This window comes from Marmota flaviventris, chromosome 7 (assembly GCF_047511675.1).
Source record: "Marmota flaviventris isolate mMarFla1 chromosome 7, mMarFla1.hap1, whole genome shotgun sequence".
Classification (NCBI taxonomy): domain Eukaryota; kingdom Metazoa; phylum Chordata; class Mammalia; order Rodentia; family Sciuridae; genus Marmota; species Marmota flaviventris.
The window spans coordinates 2463503-2485300 of NC_092504.1; the positions used below are offsets into that span (position 1 = coordinate 2463503).

The following is a 21798-nucleotide window of genomic DNA, read 5'->3' on the forward strand; positions in this document are numbered from 1 at the left end:
AGTATTCCATAGAAACAATTGCAGGAGATTTGAAAAATAAATGATCAAAAAAAAAAAAAAATAAGAAAGAAAAATAAATGATCAGATTAAATCATGGGGTGTTTGCTCTGGTATAATGGAAGGTGGTGTTTGTAACAGGAGTAATCCTGTGCCTTTGCTAGATTCTGATGAAATACTATTTTGGGGGGATATGGGGTGAGGCAGAGCATGTATATCCTGAAGTTATTTCTTGTGTAGCGGTTTTGTAGTAAAACTAGAACTAAGTGGTGAGGGGGAAGGCCCCTCTTTTTCAAGTGTTGGGAAATTGAACCTCCTAGATAAGTGCTCTACCACTGAGCTACATCTACATCTCATGCACCAGAGCAGCTTCTTCGTAATTTAAAAAAAAAAAAAAAAAAAAAAAGGCTTCCTGGCTAAGATAGGACTGCCGAAAAAGCAATACATGACACACAGGAGAGTGCCTACAGCAATCCCAAAACCTTTACAGAGTGCTAAATCTTTACAATATTTTGTAATGAGGTGGGAGTGACTATGAAAATACTTGCAAGACACAGAGGTTTGCTGGTTATCTTGTGGCGGGTTAAAAGTGTTGCCTGTTCAGATGAAGTATTTTTCTTTTACATAAAGATGAATGGTCTAAATTGCTAACCTTTTCTGTAATAAGTGGCTGTCAGTAGAAAGTTACTTAGCAAATTCAGTATTTTTGAGAAAAATAAACATATAATTTTACCTCTCAAGGTAAAGGTGACATTTTAACAATGAGTAGAAAATTGCTTTTTGAGAAAAATTTGCTATAATGAATGTTTTGAAATAGATGTTTAGAATTGTCTCCACTGTGTTGTGTATTTGCTAAGAATAATATAAATGGTCATCTTACTGAACACTTAAACTTGGGAATGAGTTTTTCAGCTTGTTTAAAAGCTTCCTGTTATAACAGTAGATTTTCGAACTTTTTTATTAAGAATACAGAAACATGATACTCTCTGGTCACCATGTAAGAACAAGAACCTCTTGTGAGGAAGATGTGAATTGACTAGTTGAATTTCATCAAAGCCCTTGCACAATATGTGGATGGGTTTGGAAACCAACTGTCCTGAGCTAGTAAGTACAGCTAGTGATATACTTCTTCCACTTAGCTCCACATGTGTTTGAGAAGGACCTTTTTTTTGGGGGGGGCAATGATTGAAAGTAAAACAGACTGTCTAAATAATTGGATTTAGGTGCTTCCAAGACCTGGTTTTAGCAGAAAGTATTAAAACAGGATACTAAAAAAAATAATGAAATATATTAAGTTGTATTGATCTCCTTAAATATTTTTTTTTTATAATTTTTGGTTATACATAAAGGCTTTCAGTATTTTAAATAGAAAAGAAAATGAATATACAAAAATACAGTTTTATTTTTATCTCGTATTTTGTGTTTGTATTTGTGTGCATTTTTGTTGTTGTCGTTGTTTTGTTTATTAAGTGCTGGGGATTAAACCCAGGGGCTTGCTTGTGCTTTATCACTGAGTTACACCCCTGCCCTATTTTGTATATTTTTTACTGCACAGAAATAGCATTCATCATAGTGTCTTCCTTGGTACTGTACGGATACAGGTGATCTCAGGAATGCTCTACTCCAGTGCCTCACTTCAGTGAATACTCTGTTAGGTGGCCTGTGGCATGTGAGCCTGGATCCTAGTGACTGAGGATCCCTGAAGCATAAGGCTTCCTAGGTGTCTCAGTCACCTCTTCAGATGGGTTCTCTAGTCCCCTTCACCTGGGCATGTGCTTTCTTACACCCAGATCAAAGTTCCCTTTGCTCTTCTCTCATTTCCACCCATCCTCCCTGGTTTGCAAGCCTGTAAGCTAATCTTTGTCCCTCAGGGTCTGATGCTTCCTTTTCTGGTCCTCTCAACCAAGCAGTGACTTTTCTGTTGACACAAAATTTTTACAGTTTATTAATCCTTGGGAAAAATTTGCACAATCACCACAGATAAAGTCATTGCAGAATCTTGATTCCTTTGGCTTATTTTATTTTATTTTATTTTATTTTATTTTTTAGTTGTAGTTGGACACAACACCTTTATTTCACTTGTTTATTTTTATGTGGTGCTGAGGATTGAACCTAGGGTCTCCTAAGTGCGAGGCGAGCGCTCTACCGCTGAGCCACAACCCCAACCCCAACCCCAACCCCAACCCGACTCCTTTGGCTTTTTGCCAGCACCAGCATTTGCCTTCATAGCCCCCTGGACTTTCTTCATTCTGTTCTTGTGTTCCTTTAGCTGTTTTCTTCAGGTCTTTTTCTTTTCATAACAGGCTTGGTCTTGCCAGTCTATGTTTGGGTTCATTTTTTGTTTGCATCATCTAAGGAATCATAAATCATGTCCAAACCAGTTGTTTTGCCACCTCTGATGGGTTTTGAATCTGAACACAAAGATGATATCTGGTCTGGTCTTGTACATTTTGGCTAATTTTTCTCAAATTTTTTTCTTAGGTACAGTTGCTTTCCCAGGGTGAAGAACATCAGTGACCATTTGTTTCCTCTGAAATAGTCAGTTGGTCCTGAATTTCCTGGTCTAGATAATCATTCACAATGGTAGCCAATCCTCAGAAATCCCACACTTAATACTTTTTTAACCTACACATTTATTATCTCTTATCAGATTGGAAATTTAACAAATGTAGGAATTTTTTTTTTTTTTTTTTGTATTAGTGATTGAACCCAAGAATGTTCTACCACTGAGCTACACTCCAGTCCTTTTTATTTTGAGACAGGGTCTTACTAACTTGTTGAGGCTGGCTTTGAATTTGTGATCCTCTTGCTTCAGGCTCCCGAATTGCTGGGATTATAGGATTGTGTCACCACCCCTGGCTAAGGCATAATATCTTGATCATAGCCAGTAAGTGTTAGATGAATCAAATGAAATACAGAATTAGGTGGATTTTTTTTAAGTTCCCTAAAAATTTTAATATCATATTTGAGATAGAAATTTTCTCCAGTGTGAATTTAGAGTCCTGCTAATGTCCTGATTTTGAAAACTGCTGAACTGAATGGTCCTTTGAAAAATTCTAGGCTAGCCTTCGTTACAGTGAGGTGTATGTGTATTTGTATGTGTATTACCAAATTTAGTGGCCAGAACATAAAGGGAAAAAAACAAGAGACATCACTCTGAAGAAGGTAGAGGTAGTTATTTGAAGAATTAGTACTTGGGAGGTAATTGAATGTGTTTTCTGTGTATAGCAAAGTTGAGTCCAGATTTAGTTAATTTTGATTCTGGATTATAATAGGACTCTATTAAGTCCTTTCTCTTTATTGTGACATGGGATCTCATGATTGAGTAGGGTTAAGTCTTTAGATCATTTCAGGACATAAACAAAATTTGCCTTAATGTTTATAGGTATTTATTGAAACACTCATGTGCAGGACCTGTGTGTGTGGAGTTGATAAATTGTAATGGAAATTCTGTTGCCAGCAATCTTAGAATATAGCTTTTTAAACATTTCTAAAAATTGGGTTTTATTGTTGGACACAGTGGTGCACGCCCACTTGGGAAGCTAAGGCAGTAGGATCCTATGTTTGAGGCCAGCCTCGGCAACTTAGTGAGACTCTGTCTCAAAATGAAAAAAGGGCTGGCAGGGCGCGGTGGCACATGCCTGTAATCTCAGCGGCACGGGAGGCTGATTCAGGAGGATTTCTTTTTCTTTCTTTTTTTTTTTTTTAAAGAGAGAGAGTGTGAGAGAGAGAGAGGGGGAGAAAGAGAGAATTTTTTAATATTTTATTTTTAAGTTTTCAGCAGACACAACATCTTTGTTTGTATGTGGTGCTGAGGATCTAACCCGGGCCGCACGCATGCCAGGTGAGCGCGCTACCGCTTGAGCCACATCCCCAGCCCCGATTCAGGAGGATTTCAAGTTCAAAGCCAGCCTCAGCAATAGGGAGGCATTAAGCAACTCAGTGAGACCCTGTCTCTAAATAAAATACAGAATTGGGCTGGGGATGTGGCTCAGTGACTGAGTGCCCCTGAGTTTAATCTCTGGTAACAAACAAAATTAAAAATAAACAAAAAGTACTGAGAGAAAAAATGGGGGTTTATTTGGCTGGTTGTGCAGATATGAGCTTAGTGCTGTTTGTCATTTTTAATAGGAGAATTCTGTTATGTAACACTCATCCCCCCCCCCCCCCCCGCGGTATGGGGATTGGTGATAGGCAAGTGCTCAGCTGCTGAGCTATACCCCCAGTCCTAACACCAAAATACTCTTTTGTTTTGGATACTGGGTCTCTTTAAGTTGCTCAGGGCCTTGCTAAATTGCTGAGGCTGGCCTCCAATTTGGGATACTCCTGCCTCAGCCTCTCTAGTCATTGGGGTAACAGGTGTGAACCACCTTGCCTGGCACACTGAAATACTCTTGAGCTATAAGGAAAGTTCAGTCAGGGTATATTTGAAATCTGGGGCTTCATTAAATCACTGGTTCATCATCAGAGGTCTAGAGTATCTGTTGTATGTCAGGAGTTGTTGGCACTGAGGGCACATCAGTAGACAGAACAGAACCCGTGCTTCCTCTTGTGGGGGTGGGCAGGCCTGAGGTGGGACATGAAGCGGGACAGGAGGAAGGACATGTGCCTCCAGTGTAGCATTAAAGTTCTTAGAGGTCTTCCTGAGAAGATCATGCTGAGCAGAAGTCCTGAGGCAGCAAGGGAGCCAGGCTTTGCATGCTGCTGGGTCCTGGATTTTCACTCCCTTCCTCCCCACCCTTTACCTCCCCCCCTTCTCCCCCTCCCCCCTTCCTTCTTGTTCTTACTGATTGAACCCGTAGCAGGACTGTGCTAGGCAAGTGTTCTGCCACTGAGCTGCATCCTTAGCCCTTTTTTTAAAATTTTGAGACAGGGTCTTGCTAAGTTGGCCAGGCTAACCTTGAACTTGCCATCCTCCTCTTGGGATCACAGGTGTTTACCACCTCACCCAGCTTCACATCTAATAATTAAATTTCCAAAATTTATTTATTTTTCTTGCTGTGAGGTGAGCTTCTTTGCTCCATCACACATTCTTACCGTGATGTGCTGCCTCATCAGTGATTCTGGGTAGTTTGGCAGTGGCAAGTGTCTGCCGTCTGTTTGCTTTTTGCTCAGCCTGTGGGGCCAGTTTGAATCTATATGCTGTGGGTGTAGATCTGGAATATCCCCTAAAGGCCCATGTGTTGAAGTCTTTGTGTGTGTATTTGTGTGTTTGTTGAAGTCTTGGTCCTCGGCTTGACATGCTTTGGGGAGGTGGTGGAAACTTTCAGAGGTTGGTCTAAGTAGAAGGTCTTTAGGTCTTTGGTGGTATGCTGTTAAAGGGATAGTGGGATCCCAGCCACTATCCTAGCCATGAGGTGAGCAGCTTTGTACCATCACACACTCCTACCATGATGTGCTTACCTTGCCACAGGCCCAGAAGCAGGGGGACTAGGAGACCATAGTCCCCCTGCACCCTCCAAAACTATGAGTCAAAGTAAATCTTTTCTCGATAACCTGATTATATCAGGTATTGGTTGTAGTAATGGAAAGCTGACTAACACACTGTACTTTTTTTATATATTTATTTTTTAAATTTTAGGTGCACACAATATCTTTATTTTACATTTATGTGGTGCTGAGGATCAAACCCAGTGCCTAGTACATGCTAGATGAACACTCTACCACTGAGCCACAGCGCCAGCCCCTAATACTGTACTTCTTTGGACAAATTATATTATTCTTATTTCTTCCTGCAGGTTGAATCGGTGTTTTCATGTGTCTTCTGTTCATAAGTAGTGCAGTCTATGAGCCACACTGGATTTGTCCCTCAGTTCCCAGGTTCAGAAATCCTGAGCTGAAGAAGCAATTTCTAATCTCTGCAGTGTGGTTTGATGACATAGCTTGTGAGGAATCAAAAGAAACCAAATCTCCATTTTTTCTCCATCTGTCTTTAACTTTTCCTGAGGTTTCATGAACTGTTACTCATCCTTACAGAGTTCATGGCACAGTCTTTTGATATATACCACAACAGTAAAGGGCCCTCTCACCTGTTTTCTTGACTGGAATGATGGATACTCTTTTCTCTCTGTAGAGTGGCTTAGAAAATAAGCCTGACCATAGATGCAAAGCTGTGTGCAGTTCAGGAGACAGTGTGTCTATAGGTGGACCAGTTACCCCCATGGGTACAGGCCCTATGAACACTTACCCAGCACAGGGTAGAGTACTTTTCAGCCTCCACTTGGGGGCTGGGAACTTTTGTTTTTGCTAGTTTAGCAGAATGTGTGTTTTTGGCAAGTTTCAATATTATGGGCTTTGTCAGGTCCCATCTCCTGGGAACCAAGTTGAGCCCTCAAGTGCTGGGCACATCAGGGCCTCTCTTTCCTCTCTGCAGCTTCTTCCCTCCCCCTTCCTACTCTGTTGTATTTAGAATTCTTTTGATTGCCAGAAACAGAAGCCCACTCAGTTTAACTAACTTAAGAGAAAAAGTGCTGAGAGTGTCAGCTCTGGTAGCAGCCTGGCTGTGCTCCTGCCCTTCCCTGTTGGATGACTTGTCCTGGCTTTTCTTTTGTGCCTGGCTTACCTTCCCTGTAGGTTCTGCTCTTAGGTTAGTTTGCTGACATTCTCTGTATTTTAGTTCATGTTTGCAGAAGTGTATCAGTTCTTGTTTTTATGTGAGACCTCGTCATGGGTCCTTGACGCACAGCCATACAGTAAGGGGCTAATGGTCCTCCTCCTGAGCTTGGAGGAGAGGACAGGTTCTGGGGCTCAAGGCAGCTGTTGCAACACCTGTCAGCAAATTTCTGTTTGGACATGTGTAAAAGTGCTATTTGTGATAGTGACTTGGAAGTAGTGGCTTCTGAGGTAGAAAAGTAATTTTATTTAAAGATGTGTTGGAGGAAAGCAGTTGGAAGGTTGTGTGTAGAGTAAAATTTTAGACTAGTTTATTTTTTGTTTGTTTGTTTTTTGGTACCAGGGATTGAACACAGGGGCACTTAACCACTGAGCCATGTCCCCAGTTCTGAGTCTTATTTATTTATTTATTTATTTTCAGGCTGGGTCTCACCAAGTTGCTTAGGGCCTTGCTAAGTTGCTATGACTGGCTTTGAACTAGTGACCCTCCTGAGCTGCTGAGATTACAGGTGTGCACCATCATGCCCGAAGATTTCGAATGGTATTTTTGGTGTTAGCAGTAGAAGAGGTAATGAGGTAGTTACTGAGTAGCTCTGCCACACATCTAGGACATGACTTTAGTTGACTTTCATCAAGAGCTGCTCTGAACATCCAGGTGTATGCATTCCTTCCATTTTCACAGTAGCCTGAAATGGTGGGTGTGCCTGTCCTGTTGATTTTACGCTGAAAAGGCAGAAACAGAAAGGCTGAGGCCTTGCTGAAGGCTAGAGCACTGCTGTGGTGGTGGCAGGATCCAGCTTGCCTCACCATACACAAGGCCCTGGGTTCAATCCCTAGCACCAGAAAACAACAACAATGAAAAAACTTCATAGTGCTTGCCTAGTATGCATGAGGCCCTGGATTCCATTCCTAGTGACACCCCCCGCCCCCTGCAAATTTCCTTTATAGAAGGAACTATCATGTGATCCAGCAATTCCATTTCCGGGTATGTTCTTAAAGGAAAAGAAATCACATGTTGACTTTTGCACTCCATGCTTGCTCCAGCACTCTTCACAGTACAGGATGTGGAATCAACCTGTGTCCATCAGCTGATGAGTGGATAAAGAAAATGTGCTACAGAGATACAATGGAATATTATTTGGCCATGAAAATCATAATTTATTGGAGGAGGTCTTTATGCTAAGTGAAGTAAGCCAGGTACACAAAGACAAGTACTGTGTGACCCCACTTATGTGGAATCCAGTGAAGTTGATCTCTTAGGAGTTGCCAGTAGAATAATGGTTATTAGAGTCTGGGAAAAGTAGGGGGAAGATAGAAGTTGGGGAGAGGTTAATAATTGTATTAAGTTGCAGTTAGTAGGAATAAATTCTGGGGTTTTGCTGCACAGTAGGATGACTAGATAACAGTAATGTATATTTCAAGAAGAGCTAGAAGAAAGATTTTTTTCCTGTGCTTTTATGTTTTCACCACAAAGAAGTAGCAGACGTTTGAGGAGATATATTATATAATGTATACGTGTATGCAGATATTATACAATGTGTGCATATATTGAAACAACACATTGACATCCTATAAATATGTATGGTATTTGTCAGTTAAAAAATTAAAATGTCAAAAAACCAAAATCTTTTTCATCTTTTTCTTAAGCATATTGACCTTATGTCCTGGAATGCATTCCTGGACTTGGTATTTAGTACTGTATGTTTTGTGTGTTTTTTTTTTTTTCTAATTGGTTATATATAACAATAGGATGCATTTGACATTGTATACAAACTTCTCATTCCTCTGGCTGTATATGGTACAGAGTCACTCCAGTAGTGTAATCATACATGTATATAGGGTAATAATGTCTGTCTCATTCTACCGTCCTTCCTGTTCTATTCCCACAGCCCTGTGGTTTGTGGTTTTTAATTTTTTTGGAGGGGGTATGTTTTTCTGTGTTTTTTCCCCCCTTATTTTCAGTACCATCATATCCCCTTTCCCACCTCATGTTTAGATTTCCTTTATTTTAAATTATTTTTAAATTTGTGGCGAAATACATGGAACAAAAATTTTGTCACTTTAACCATTTTAATTGTGCAGTACAGTTCAACAAGGTTTGCCATGTTTCAACTACTTTCCCCACCCCGCATGTAGGAATGGAACCCAGGGCGTTGTATATGTTAGGCAAGAACTCCACTACTGAGCCACATCCCCACCCCTTACCTGGAGATCTTAACGGTTATTACTGTGAGAGGTTCATTTATATGTTAAAATTTATGACTTTTGTAGTGCATGGTAGCACACATCTATAGTACCAGCTGTGTGGGAGGCTGAGACAGGAGAATCACAAGTTTGAGGCCAGCCTGCGTAGCTTAGTGAGCCCCTGTAGCTCAGTGGCAGAACATATGCTTAGCATGTATGAGTACCTGGGTTTAATAATACCCAGTACCGCAAAAACAAACTGTTATGACTCTGTTTTCATCAAGGTTTTACCTTCTGTTAATAAAACAATTTTTCCACTTATGATATTTTTTCATTTTAATATTGCTAGTCATGCATTTTTGTGTGTTTAATTTGCCTTTTCTTAAAAATTAGTCATGATAATTAATGGTGATAATTAGCAGTCATTTTGACTAATGATTACTACATTCTGTATTTACCACTTGTATCTCATTTGGTTTTATGGCAACCCTTTGAGTAGGTTTTTTATTTTCTTTTTTAATTCTCCATTTATAAATAAGGAAACTGAGCCTTGGGTTAATTACTTGCTCAAGGGTAAACTGTGAGTAGCACTCAACCCCTATTGTATCATCTATTTTTATTTTACATATACATTTTCTTTTTGGGGGGAGGTACTGGGGATTGAATTTTGTGGCACTCCATCACTGAGCCACATCCCCAGCCCTATTTTGTATTTTAGAGACAGGGTCTCAACTGAGTTGCCTAGTGCCTCTCCTGTTGCTGAGACTGGCTTTGAACTTGTGATTCTCCTATCTCAGCCTCCTGAGCCTCTGGGATACATACACATTTTCTAAGAAGCCATAGCATTCAGTGTTGCTTTTTAAAAAAACAAACTTAAGAGCCTTACATGGTAGTGCATGCCTGTAGTCCCAGCTATTGGGGAAGAGGCTAAGGTGGGAGGATCATTTGAGCCCAGGAACTGGAGGCCAGCCTGGCAACATAGGAAAGACCTCTTCTCCAAAACAGAAAACAAAGTTAATATTTTCAACACCTTGTGCTATATCTCTGTTTTTCAGAAAAAAGAACTCTGGTTTTTTAAAGGTGGAAGTAGATCTCAGGGTTGCACAGCTTATTAGGAGATGTAGTTGGGATTCAAATATAGGCATGCTGTCTGGAAAGATCCAGGCTTTTTCAATGGCACTACCTTTCTGCAGTGTGTCCTCAGACACTCCTGATGTGCAAACTATTTGTTAATTTCCCCCTTGATAGTGATAGGCACTAATAGAGACATGAGAGGCGTTCTGCTTGTGTGCCTCCTTTAATTTATTTTAGTATATTCTTGATTTTTTTCAGATGTTTTTCTTAGAAACAAATGTAGATATAAAAACAAAATTGTTGCTGTCTAAATTTTAAGGAGGGACATGTGGTTCAGAGTTAATGTTATTTTTTTTCTTCATTCTGTTTATGGCAGATTTACATGATTCAGATGGCTGGAAAAACTTATCAGTGTTAATGTTACTGTTTTTGGAAAAGTAGTCAACATTTTGGAAGGAGGGTTGTTTAGAAACACATTGTTTTTTTTCAGTTTTAGGACTTGAACTCAGAACCTTATGTGTGCTAGGCAAGTGCTGTACCATTCAGCTACATCCTCAGTCCCCACCCTTCCGTGTGTGTGTGTGTGTGTGTGTGTGTGTGTGTGTTTTGCTTGGGAGTGAATCCAGAGCCTTGTTCATGAGAGGCAAGCACTCTACCAACTGAGCTGTAACCCCAGCACTAGTCCCCATATTTTTTAAAGACATACTCTTTATCTATCTATTTATTTATTTTTAGTTATAGATGGGCACAATACCTTTATTTACTTATTTATTATGTAGTGCTGAGGATTGAATCCAGTGTCTCACGCATGCTAGGCAAGTACTCTACCGCTGAGCTGCAACCCCAGCCCTACACCTTCTCTCTACCCTTGATTGTCTCTGGTCGGGGTTGGTTGGTTGGTTTTTACCTGGTTTGAGTGCCTTCCAAAGTTTCATGCCCAGACTCCTAGTGTTTGATGATTCTGCCTCCTTTGTTGCTGTAACCTATAGCTTTCACCATTGCAAGCAGCACACTGTTTGTGACCTTGTCCTTCTCTTGTTGGTTCAGAGGTTTGAGGAGTCCAGATGGCCAAGCTCAACTTCTGGTGTACTGAGCACATTGTCACTGTTCAGCTTTTGATATTAAGACTTCTAAACTGTCAGAACCCCCAATTGTGGGGCTGGGAAGGAAAGTTTTCCTAGATTGGTCATTAATGTTAACAGTGAGAGTTGCTACTTTCATTTAAACCTTTCTCTCCTGAATCAATCTATAGAGAATGAGTACCATGTCATGGTCATTTGTGCAGACTATATACTGCATCTTGGGGACAGTTCTTTGACACCAAAGGTCTCCTTTCTGGATGATGGAGATAGGGCAAAAGAGTGAAATGCACAGTCACAAGTTTGTTACCTCACCTTGACATCCAGCAGATTCTTGATCTGTTGTGTAACAGCCACAGCCATTCCTTCAGTCCATAGACAGTGATGCTGAGGAACAAGCAGTATGCAGTCTGGTCCAGTCAGGAGGCAAAACCAGTCATTTAAATAAGGACTTTTCTTTCTTTTTTTTACTTTTTTAAAGGGGGGAGGGGGAGAGAGAGAGAATTTTTTAATATTTATTTTTTAGTTTTCGGTGGACACAACATCTTTTTTAGTTTTTGGTGGACACAACATGTGGTGCTGAGGATCAAACCCAGCGTCCCACGCATGCCAGGCGAGTGCGCTACCGCTTGAGCCACATCCGCAGCCCCTAAATAAGGATTTTTCATAAGCTAAAGAATTGTTTTGTTTGAGATGGGGGTCTTGCCCATGCTGGTCTGGAACTTTCTGTTCTTCTGCATCAGCTTCCCAAGTAGCTAGAATTACAGGCATGCACCACTGTGCTTGGCTGTTGAAGAAATTATTAAGTTGTGATAAGAGTAATCATAAACTGGAGAGAGAATGCTCATGGATACTCTAGTGCTGAGGGATAGTACCCAAGAAAGGACAAATTTGAAAGGGGGTTTCTCCGCAGCACTTGAATTTAGACCTATGGAGAAGATGTGATTACAGCTCACTGGTTAGCCAGGTTGCCTAGGTCAGAGTTGGTCCACAGTCTGGGGTACAGATAAACTGAGATGGCAGATGGATGTGTGGTGGCAGTCAGGGTCTTCCTTGAGGTGAGAAGCCTGGGTTGCTTGGTGCCTTTTTGGGAAGGCCATGAGAAACAAGGCTGTGAGGCTTCAGTAAGCCAAGGTTGATGGGCTAGTAACAGTGAAGAACCAGTCAGGGCACCACTGTTGGAATCTATTGCTGCTGCAACAGATTTTCCTTTGCTGGAATTCTCTTCCTTGTATGGCTTGGGCCAAGGCAACTCTAAGCCACCATGGGGATGAATGTTGGAAAACATGCTCACTAGCCAGTGTTGCAGGACCCCTGAGGGTGGAGGTCTGTATGGGGCTGAGGAGAGTGTGGGGGCAGTTAACACAGGCTGGAGTGCAAGTTCTTGGTCTCTGGGGCTCACAGTTGTACGACCACTTCCAAAGTCCAGAACTGGAGAAAGCACATATCACCAATACTTAAGAAGCTGCACCTGGCAGATGTCCAGCTTTGGAGAAACTGTCTGAGCTGAGCAGTGGAGGCAACAGAGGTAGATTTTCCAGGAGCTTGGTGCCATATGATTGCAAAATCTGAGAGGGAAGCCCTTCCTACACTATCCCTGCAGCTCCCTCTACTGACAAGGCATAATTAATTTCTTACTGATGGCAAAGGAGAACTACAGATGGTTCCCAACTTTACCCTGGTGTGAAAGGGAAACCATATTCACTGGAAACCATATTTTTTTAAAAATATATTTTTTAGTTGTAGATGGACACAATACCTTTATTTTTATGTGGTGCTGAGGATCAAACCCAGTGCCTCACATGTGCTAGGCGAGTGCTCCACCACTGAGCCACAACCCCAGCCCCAGAAACTATATTTTGAAATTTGAATTTTGGATCTTTTTCTGGGCTAGTTATGTCCAGTATAATTCTTTCTGGAGATGGTGGCCTACGGTGATGTGTGCTTTCTCCAGTTCTGGACTTTGGAAGTGGTCCTACAACTGAGAGCCCCAGAGACCAAACCACATCAAACCACAGCTTCCAGTTAGCCTTGCAATCATGAGGGAAAACGATCTGTACTCTATATTGTCCTGTGTTGCTCAGCAAGAATGGTAGGTTAGATGTGTTGAATGTTTCTGGCTTAGGATGTTTTCAACTCTCAGAGGTCTTATTGGGCTGCAACCCCATTGTAAGTCAAAGAGTATCAGTATTTACAAGACCCCTGCTCCATTTCGCTGAATAGCAAAAGGAGTGAATTTGGAGCTCAGAGGCAGTGTATCAGTAACCAGTACATATGTGAACAGGAAGGTGTGCCAGTTCACATTTCATTGCTGCTTGGCTCCAAATTTGCCCTTCATCGCCCTACTTGTGACACTTCATATGGTCCCTGAACACTGCCCCACCCCTTCTCTCTCTTTCTCTCTCTAATAGTGTAAATTGAACCCGGGGCCTTGCATATGCTAGGCAAACACTCCAATCTTGAGTTACGTTGCAAGCCTTTTCATTTTTATCTTAAGACAGGGTCTAAATTGCCCAGGCTGATCTCAAACTTGTGGTCCTCTTGTCTGTCTCCACAGTATCAGGGATTACAGGTGTGGCCCAGCCAAACATTCTCTTTTGCCAACAAAAAGTTTTGCCAACAGTAAGTTTTGTCAGTATGGGGCACTGTAGAACATTGCAGAAGATTGTGCTTCTGATCTTGCCTTCCTCTCTTTTTGATCCTGAGATGCTCTGCCAGCATGTAGGGCATCCGGTGGTGCTCACAACAGCAGTTTTCATTGGCATTCCTGTGGCTGCTTCCCTGCTATCTTCGCTGGTTCCTCAGTGCATTTAGCAGCACTTCTGCAGGCAACTTCCCCGTGAGTTCCACCAGCTCTTGGAAGCTGGCTTTCTGATAAACCTCAGAGGGCAGTTTCTTGCTTGCTAGCTTCCCCTGTGGTGCCTTAGCAAATTTCCTTCCCCAAGCTTGTGGCCACCCTTCTCCAGTGATGTCTGAATCTCAGCTTTGGCAGCAGGTGGGATGGAAGAACTCTTCCAAATTTGTTTTTTTCTGCCCCTGGCCTAGGTAAGTGGCTGTTCCCAGTATCTGCTAATTCTGTTCTTTACCCTTTAGTAATTATTAGCTAATACTTTTTAAAAATGCTAAACTATCCCTGCTCAAATTTCTATGTAGTTTCTGGCTCTTGACTGGGCTCTGACTGATAACAGAAGACAAATCCATCAAGAATAATTATCTCAGGGTTGGGGTTGTATCTCCATGGGAGAGCACTTGCTTATCATATGGAAGACCCTAGGTTCAATCCCTAGCCCCACCTTCAGGCCCCCAAAAGAAGGGAGAAAAAGAAGAAGAATGTCTCTTCCAGGGAGGACAAATCACTGGCCTCTCCTTGATAAGGGGCTCAATATAGTTAACTTACTATCTGACAACTGCTCATCTCCCTTAGGTGTTGTGCAGGTTAGGCATCAGCAGTATAGTAACCAGATCATCCTTGGTGAGAGTCTGTGCTATTGAGCAAATTTATTCCTCCATTATATTCTATTTTTTTCTTTCTTAAATTTTTTTTTTTAGGTGAACACAATATCTTTATATTTATTTATGTGGTGCTGAGAATTGAACCCAGTGCCTCATGCATACTAGGTGAGCACTCTACCACTGAGCCACAACTTCACCCCTCTTTTTTTTTTTAATATATATATTTTTTAGTTATAGGTGGACACAATATTTTTATTTTATTTTTATGTGGTGCTGAGGATTGAACCCAGTGCATCACGCATGCTAGCCGAGTACTCTACCTCTGAGCCACAACCCCAGCCCTTCTATTCTTTTTAGTATTTTTTTTTAGTTGTAGATGAACACAGTACTTTTATTTATTTGTTTTATGTGGTACAGAGGATCGAACCCAGTGCCTCACACGGTGAGGCAAGCACTCTACCACTGAGCCACATCCCCAGCCTCATCATTCCTCCATTCTTGTTACTGTATTTCTTTGTTTACAGGTCCATTGAAAAAGCATTGGGGAAAGAGATCAAGAGACAATTTAGTATGCCTGACTGTAGAAGCTGCTTCTGCAGCAGATGTCATTGTTGAACACTTGTGTAAGACACAAGATACCCTTCCCCTCGTGCTCCTCCTGATTCCCCCTCCAGATCTCTGCTGCCAGTTCTGCTTCTCTGTTCTTTCCATGTTCCTGACCATTCAGCCAAACATGAGCTACGGTTGGTGTGGGTCTGTATTCGCATTTCTTCTTCTTAGCAAAGGGTACAACCAAGTGTACTTCTCAAACTTCTGTTTATAGGTTGGACTTTCCCTTCCCACTAGCTTTCAGGGCCATCTCTGAGTGCAGTGTTATGCTTCAGCTATCTGCTGCTCATTAGAGCCAGCATACCATTTGGAATCATCTGTTTTTTAAAAAAAAATCTGTGAACAGTTGGGTGTGGTGGCATACACTTATAATACCAGTCATTCAGGAGGCTGAGGCAGGAGGAGCTCAAGGCCAGCCTCACCAACTTAAGATTTTTTTTTTTTTTTTCCAGGGTGGGGGGACCAGGAATTGAACTCAGGGGCACTCAACCACTGAGCCACCAGCTCCAGCCCTGTTTTGTATTTTACTTAAAGATAGGGTCTCACTGAGTTGCTTAGTGCCTTGCTGTTGCTGAAGCTGGCTTTGAACTCGCGATCCTCCTGCCTCAGGCTCCTGAGCCAGTGGGAACTTAGTAAGATCGTAAGCAACTTAGCAAGACCCGTCTCTAAATAAAAAGGCTGGGGGAATGTAGCTGATTATTAAAGCACCCATGGATTCAATCCCCAGTACCAAATCAATAAACAAACGAACAGATGAATGAACCATCTAAGCAGACTCAAAATTGTCTTTCTTAGTAATTGGGCATGGAGAATGCCCCCAAAAGGCTGCGGTATAGTTTTTGAAGTAACAGTGCAGTGACTTGGTTATGCAGCATACACACAGTTTCAGGATCTGCTCACACAAGTTTATCCTGGTGGGTAGCTCAAGTAGCACAATCACTTGGTATCCCTTGGTCAGGCATTTTGGCTTTTCTTATCTCCTTCCTCATTTTGAAAGCCATTAAGATGATGGATGATAAGCTCAATAGGACTGAAGAGTCTTGTTCTGCTTGTCCTTTTTTTGGACATGCCAGCTCTGTAAGTAGTATTGTGGGATGTGTTGGTAGAGGATGGTGATTGGGACAGAGTCCTTGGTCCCAAGAGTTTGCAGTGAATCTACTGGGAGAGATATAAACATACCTAGTAAGAATTAGCTCTGTGGAAATGCTTTGAGAACAGAAAGAAGGATATTACTAATGTGAAGACCTAGCAAATGGAACTAGAGTGAACTAGATATTAGAGAGAAAATGTTGCATGAAAAATGAGGCTGCGTTCTAAGAACACAGAGGAAGCCTTTCCTGACCTGCCCAGGCAAATGTGTTAGAAGAGCAGCAGTTACTTGTGGTAAGCAAGGGCACCAGATTCAGATCCTAGCTCTCTGGTAACAGGTGAGGTTACTTTGCATTTCTGTTTCTTCATTTACACAACTTTAAAATAAGGGCTGTAGTGTGGACTTTAGAGTCATTGTCAGTGTTAAGAGAAAAAATAGAAAAAAGATGGTCAGTGTAGCACCTGGCAGTTAGCACTTATCTCAGCCTGATGTAAGCTTCTCTTTGCTCCATAGTGACATGTATGTATTTTTAAAAATATTACAACTTAACATTATATTGAAAGCAATCTTTTCCCATGCCATTTTTCCAAGAGGCAATGCATATATTTGGTCTTTGGATCCATACTCAGTACTTCGTAGGTCTTAGGTACATACTAAGTGCTCTGTATAGAACATGTAGAAATGCAGAAGAAATGGATTGTTAAACCTTACAAGGGTCATTTCTCTCAGTATGTCTCTGGCGATGTGTTTTCTTTGCATTTACTTTTCTTTGTTCTCACCAGAGGCCATCAGGTGAGAACGGCCATTTTGGCCTGAAGTGATCACTTGGCAGCCTCTTTTGAACCGCTGCAATTGCTTCTCACATACCTGGCCTGGTGCTCTCAAGCATAAGTCTGAGTAGGTGGTGCTTGGGCCAAGGATCCTTGCAGCTCTCTAGTAGGTGCATCTGGAATAGCCACTCCACTTTGGTCTTTGTGTTGCGGTTTGGGGAATTTCTGTTGACCTGTCTTCAAGTCCACTGGATTTGTAGTTTCCATATCTCTGCTGAAATTACTCCGTCTTGTCTTGCATATTGTTCACCTTTTCAGTTGTGGTCTTTTACATACTAAAATTATTTTAAATTTCCTGTAAGATAGGTTCCAACATCTGCATCATATCTGAATCTTGCTTGCTATTGCTTTGTCTCTTGGAATTGTGGAGACTTCTTAGTGCCTTTTTGTATACTTTATCATTGTTTTTCAGTGATACACATGTTCTATAGGACCATACAGACTGAAATAAATCTTTTTTGTGCCTGGTAATGGGCCTGCCTCTCTTTCCGCTGGACCTTTCATGCTGCAGTTTGCATTGTTCTTGTTCAGAGATGGCTGGGCTTCTTATGTGCACCGCAGGCACCAATTCTTGTGGGGACATCTTGTGTCTGGGGTGAGGGCATCTTTCCAGAGAATTGTCTATAATTTTGAATTTTGGTCTTCCCTCTTTGCTGTCCTTCTCGAGTGTACCACACTTGGTCTATTGTCCTGTCATCTCCCAGCAGTGTTTGGCTACTTTTGGAATGCTTTTGACTCAGAATGCATGGTGGTTGTGGTACTGCCTCCCATTCTGAGTGAAACTCGGTGTTAGGGTATGTCTGGTGATCCTGGGTCTCAGAGGTAGCCTTCTAGGTTCTCCTACCTGTCCCTGGTGTGGTGGTGTGTGATCCTGTCCCTTTCCCAGGAGTCTCCCTCCATGCTTCCTTCCCCTAGTTTCAATGAGTGCTCCCCAAAGCCCTTCCCTGCACAGATGAAGGTTTTTTTTTAAATATTTTTTTTATTTGTAGATGGACATAATTTCATTGTTTATTTATTTTTTATGTGGTGCTGAGGATTGAACACAGGGCCTCACTTGCAAGGCAAGCACTCTACTACTGAGCTATAGCCCCAACCCCACAGATGAAGGCTTTTTTTTTTTTTTTAAAGAGAGAGAGGAGAGAGTTTTTTGTTTTTTTTTAAAGATAGAGTGAGAGAGGGAGGGAGAAGGAGAGAGAGAGAATTTTTAATATTTATTTTTTAGTTTTCGGCAGACACAACATCTTTGTTTGTATGTGGTGCTGAGGATCGAACCCGGGTCGCACGCATGCCAGGCGAGCGCGCTACCGCTTGAGCCACATCCCCAGCCCCGAGAGAGTTTTTTTTTTTTTTAATTTTTTTTTTTTTAGTTTTTGGCAGACACAACATCTTTGTATGTGGTGCTGAGGATTGAACCCGGGCTACACGCATGCGAGGCGAGCGTGCTACCTCTTAAGCCATATCCCCAGCCCAAGGCTTTAAAAAAAAACATTTTTAGTTGTAGATGGACACAGTACCCTTATTTATTTGTTTTTATGTGGTGCTAAGGACTGAACCCAATGCCTCACGTGTGCTAGGCAAGTGCTCTACCACTGAGCTACAACTCCAACCCCCAGATGTAGGCTTTTATTCCTACATGGAAAGGGCAGGGAAGGATCTGGGTGAATTTCTGTCCCTCCCTTGTTGCCCCTGTTCCCTCCTTGAATTCTGCATCCCTGTCAGTGTTTCTTGGAGCTCTTTGAGACCTCCCCTTTTTAAAAAATATTTTTAATTGTAGATGGACACAATATCTTTATTTATTTTTATGCCATGCTGAGGATCAAACTCGGTGCTTCACATGTTCAGGGCAAGTGCTCTATCACTGAGCCACAACCCAGACCCTCTTTGAGACACCATTTTAGTGACCGACCATCAAGTGAGTTCCATAGAGAAAGATATTGCAACTTGCACTTCTTAGGAATTGTCCTTCCAGCCTCCATTTGACCTTTCCCAGTTTGTCATCTGTTATTGCCAAACTCTCTTTGCCAGTGTCTGACTGCACCTGCCTGAAAAGCAAGTGTGTGCTCTCTTTTCCCTGCAAGCACTTAGACCAGTTTTTTGCTCTGTAACCTCTATTTTTTAATAGGTTGAAGCTAGTCTGTCATTGCAAGAGTGTAGCAGTATTCCTCCCAGCTCTCTATCCTGGAGCAGGACTTACAAGCAACTATGCCTTGTGGAACAGAAGTGTTTTTTTAAAAAGTTTGATGAAGTCCAGTTTATCTATTTACACTTTTATGGTTAGTGCTTCTGGAGTCTCAAGAAATTTCTGTCTACTTCAGGATTGGAAGAATTTTTCTCTTTTCTCTTAGAGCTTTTATGTATAGGTTTGTGATCCATTTCAAGTTAATTTGTATGTATGGTATAAGGTAAGTTGGGTGACACTTCTTCCCCTCTATAGATAACCAGTGTATATCATTTATTGAAAAGCTTCCCCTTTACCCATTGAATTACTTAGTCAGCTTTCTGTTGCTATGACAAAGTACCTGAGCATATCAATACAAAAGGAGGAAAGGCTCATTATGGCTTGTGGTTTCAGAGGTTTCCGCCTCTGGTGAGTTGATACCATTGTTTTTGGGCCTTGGGCAGTATATCATGATCAGAAGCATGTGCTGGAGAAAACTGCTTATCTCGTGGCAACCAGGAAGCAAAAAAAGAAAAAAACAGGTCAGGGTTCCAATATCCCCTCCAAGAGGTACCTAACTTCCTTCCACTAGGCCCAGCCTCCTAAAAATTTCACCACCTCCCCAATCATGCAACAGACTGACAACCAAGCCTTCAATGCATGGCCTTTTGGGGACATTTTAGATCCAAACCATGATAATTCTCTTGTTCCTTTGTTAAAAATTTTTCTTATTAAAAAAACTTTCTTACTGTTTAATACCATAAAATGCCTAAAATGTATAGCTTTGCAAGTCATTTTAATTTGACCCCTGATGTAAGCAGATAGAGAAATAAAACATGACTGGAATTGCAGAACCCACTAAAGGTTATTTCCTGATTATAGTTCCCTTTCTTTCCCTTCATGGGCAACCACTGGATGTATGTCTCTAAACACTGTAGTTTTACCTGATTTTGTATAAATGGAAGGAAGCAATATCACATAACAGTCTTATAGCTCCTTTCACTCACAGTATTTTAAAGATTTGTGGTTTGCCCATTTTAATTGCTGAATAGTGTTGCAAAATTTGTCAGTACCTCAGTTGATGGGAAATTGGGTTATTTCCAGTTTGAAGGTGATGTAAATAGTTTTACGCATGTATTTTGGTGCATGTAAGATTTAATATGAGGGAAGATGTACATATAGAAGAATGAGTTATTGGGTCATAGTGTATCTGTATTTTCAGTTTTAATATTAATCCTTGTTTATCAAAGTGGTTATACCTATGTTTACTCTACCAGCTCTGCAAAGAGTAGTTCCCATTGCTCCATATTTTTACCTTAATGTGGTTTCACCCATTTTTCATTTTTGCCTCTCTGGCGGGCATATGGAGGCATTTTATTTACTGTTTCATTTCTTTGATGACACGCAAAAAAAATTTTTTTTTGGTAGTACTGGGGATTGAATCCAGCAGTATTCTAATATTGAGTTATATCCCAGCCCTTTTCGTTTTATTTTAAAAAAAGGATCTTGCTAAGTTGATCAGGCTGGCCTCAAACTTGTGATCCTTCTGCCTCAGCCTTCCGAAATGGCTGGGATTATAGATGTGTGTACCCGTGAACCTGGCTCATATGAAGTTATCTTTTTATATGTCTTTTTTGACCATTATATATCTTATTTTGTGAAGAGCCTGTTCAAGTCTTTTGCCCATTTTCTTTCAGTTGGATTGCATACCTTTTTCTTATTATTTCTATTTTTTTTTTTTGGTACCCGCACTTGAACTACAGGGCATTCAATCACTGAGCCACATCCCAAGCCTTTTTAAAAAAATTTTGTTTTAGTTGTTGATAGACCTTTATTTTATTAATTTGTATGTGGTGCTTAGAAACGAATCCAGTGCCTCACACAAGCCAGGCAAGTGCGCTACCACTCAGCCCCAGCCCCAGCCCCAGCCCCCACGCTCCTTTTTGTATTTTTTGTACTTAAAGAGAGGGTCTCATTGAGTTGCTTATTAGCGCCTCACTAAATTGTTGAGGCTGGCTTTGAACTTGAAATCCTTCTGCCTCAGCCTCCCAAGATGCTGGGATTATAGGCATGTACCCCCCCCCCCCTCCGCCCTTCTTAACATTTTTTGAATGGAAGTTTTAAACTTTGAATAGTTGAAAATATGTATCTTTTTAAAAAATCTTTATTTTATTTATTTTTATGTGGTGCTGAGGATTGAACCCAGGGCCTCGCACGCCCTCTACCACTGAGCCACAGCCTCAGCCCCTGTATTTTTTCCTTTATGCCTTTTTTTTTTTTTTTAAATAATTTTTTAGTTGTAGGTGGACACAGTACCCTTATTTTATTTATCTTTATGAGGATTGAACCCAGCGCCTCACACATGCGAAACAAGCACTGTACCACTGAGGCCCGGTCCCAGCCCCTGTGCTTTTAGCTTTTTTGATGTATTATTTTAAAATGTTTTACTTCATCTGAGGTCATGAAGATACTATCTGTTATATTTTTTCATATTTAGGTCCATAATTCTGAAATTGATTTTTTTGTACATGTGTCAGACAAGGGGTTTAATTTCATTATTTTACTCCTTTGGATACCTAGTATTGTTAATTAAAAAGACTATTCTTTCCACAGGACTGTGGAGTGCCATCTTTAAAGTTTTATATTGTTCCTTTTTCTACTTGTCTGTCCTTGAGTTAACACCACACTCTCAATTAACTAGCCTCTTAATAA

General features: G+C 41.2%; 1 protein-coding gene and 1 pseudogene across 6 annotated transcripts in view; one reads left to right on the plus strand and one right to left on the minus strand.

The window, feature by feature from the left end:
* Positions 1-21798, plus strand: part of Fam193a (family with sequence similarity 193 member A) — a 148052-nt gene that overhangs the window by 19732 nt on the left and 106522 nt on the right. The window lies entirely within an intron of this gene.
* LOC114092617 (small ribosomal subunit protein eS24-like) lies at positions 2120-11309 on the minus strand (annotated as a pseudogene).